Consider the following 2,487-nt stretch of genomic DNA (forward strand, 5'->3'; position numbering starts at 1 on the left):
TATATATATATATATAAATCCAGGTCCTATCTTCTAGTAAAATCAGTAGAAGTTGAAAAAATACCTCTCTCACTGAGCCCTCTCTGGCAAACACTAAGTATCTTTTTTTATAATGACAAAATTTCACTTAATATATTTTATGATCAGAATGCCTAATTCCAGTTTTCTTAAATAAGGGTCCATCTCCAATATTGGATCCAGAGCTGCTGGGAGGCAAAGACTTTGTTTTTGGCTTTGGTTTAGGATTATTTTGGTTTTGCCCACTTTTACTTTATTTTTACTTTATCCTGTGTTTCCTTTATTTCTCCTAAATTTACCTCATAAATGTCAAGGCATATCCCTTGATTCTAGTTAGCCGTGTTTAGGTAAACAAGTTCCCTTTCATCCTGTCTTTGTTGTGATTTTTAGAAGTGCTTGTCATTTATTCTCCCATTCATTCAACAAACTTTATTTGTGCTCCTCACTTGGTTTGGGACCTCTGTTAGCAGCTGGGACTACACAGAGTCTCCGCTCTTAAAGAGCTCAGGGTCTAGTGGCTCCATAAACTATATTATTAGTGCCTATGCCCAAAACTAAAATAAGCACTTAGTAAACATTTCTGGTTGAAGCAATGAAACTTCTTGTTTTCTTCTCTAAGGATTTGTAAATTGAGAAGTTCCCGCTAGTTCTTGACTTACCCCTGGCTCAGGCTAATGTCGAAATACAAATACACTGGGACTCAAGATCTCAAAGATCAGTTACCACCTTAAACAAATGATTAACAGATTAAAACTTTATGCTTTACCCTGCAAGTTTTTAATAAATACCGGAAATGGAAATGTCACTCAATAACTTTTAAAAATTAAACTTGAAGGCCTATATGCAAAGCAAGATCAATTAGCTTTCTATATTATCTTTATCTTGTTCCATTTTCCTGATTTAGTTGTAATTTACAGAAAGATTATTTGTGGGAACTAGGAAATAAGTTCAGCCATTTATCCGATACCAGAATCACTAAAAGACAGAGTTCTCCCCTTTACTGCAAATATGACAAAAATAATGCAATGGGGAATATATATGGAGAGTAAGGTTACGAACTATTATTTCTTTGGAGGAACAATCCTTTGTTTTCAAATTATATTTTTCCAGTTTGGGAGGGGAGGAGTGCTAAAATGTTTAATCTTTACGGAAACAAAGGTCATAGTATGGAGTAGTGTGACTTTTTAAGAAGCATCCTTACTGGGCAAAATAAAAAAGTTTGCAAGATTGTTTTTATTCCTTTTCCTACTTTGTTATTTATTTATATGTCTGAAATTCAAAAGTCTGGAAACTATTATCAGAGAGTGAGATCCATAGGCATTTGGGACATCAATGACATTGACTTACTCACTTATTTAAGACAACTCTGGGCTTGAACCCAGTCACCATAAGTAGTGTAATGACTGTTCTCAAAGTTACCAAAGCAAGATCAGATCTTATCCTGTACTATGATTCCAATAATTTGTTTCTCTTATTAAATTGTTTTTCTTATTAAATCCTGACTACCTAATGCTCTACTTTTCTGTGATTCAAAACTAAGACGTTGAAGAACCAATGATCTTAAAAACAGGACAAGACTTGTTTCCTGAATGTAATGTGGAGGAAAGATCACAGGCTCTAGAATCAGAGGGCTGTTCAGACGATGCTTCTGCCAGCTACTCACTGTGTAACCTTAGGCAGTTTATTTCTCTGATCTTCAGTGTTTTCATCTGAATAATGAGAATAAAACTACATTTCTGAGTGTAAGGACTAAATGTAGTAATATATGGCTATTCTTAAGATCTGGCACGCAATGGTTGTTCAATAAAAGTAGCCATTATACCGGTGTCAGTTCGAGGCGCCGCCGCTGCCGCAGCCGCCGGAGCCGCGATGCCTAAAGGAGGGAGAAAGGGAGGCCACAAAGGCCGGGCGAGGCAGTAGACGAGCCCTGAGGAGATCGACGCGCAGCTGCAGGCTGAGAAGCAGAAGGCCAGGGAAGAAGAGGAGCAAAAAGAAGGTGGAGATGGGGCTGCAGGTGACCCCAAAAAGGAGAAGAAATCTCTAGACTCAGATGAGAGTGAGGATGAAGAAGATGACTACCAGCAAAAGCGCAAAGGCGTCGAAGGGCTCATCGACATCGAGAACCCCAACCGGGTGGCACAGACAACCAAAAAGGTCACACAGCTGGATCTGGACGGGCCAAAGGAGCTTTCGAGGAGAGAACGAGAAGAGATTGAGAAGCAGAAGGCAAAAGAGCGTTACATGAAAATGCACTTGGCTGGGAAGACAGAGCAAGCCAAGGCCGACCTGGCCCAACTGGCCATCATCCGGAAACAGCGGGAGGAGGCTGCCCGGAAGAAGGAAGAGGAAAGGAAAGCAAAAGATGATGCCACATTGTCAGGAAAACGAATGCAGTCGCTCTCCCTGAATAAGTAACCGCGACGTGTGGGAGGAGATGCCGGGGACCTGGGCCACGCTGCCAGGACCTCT

General features: G+C 40.3%; 1 pseudogene across 1 annotated transcript; it reads left to right on the top strand.

The window, feature by feature from the left end:
* Nucleotides 1-1,887: 1,887 nt before the first annotated feature.
* On the top strand, nt 1,888-2,481 carry LOC108523667 (28 kDa heat- and acid-stable phosphoprotein pseudogene; annotated as a pseudogene). Its single transcript, XR_001883859.1, has one exon. The product of XR_001883859.1 is annotated as a 28 kDa heat- and acid-stable phosphoprotein pseudogene (transcript).
* The last annotated feature ends 6 nt before the right edge of the window (nt 2,482-2,487 follow it).

Source organism: Rhinopithecus bieti, unplaced genomic scaffold (assembly GCF_001698545.2).
Source record: "Rhinopithecus bieti isolate Rb0 unplaced genomic scaffold, ASM169854v2 scaffold_76255, whole genome shotgun sequence".
Taxonomy (NCBI): Eukaryota; Metazoa; Chordata; class Mammalia; order Primates; family Cercopithecidae; genus Rhinopithecus; species Rhinopithecus bieti.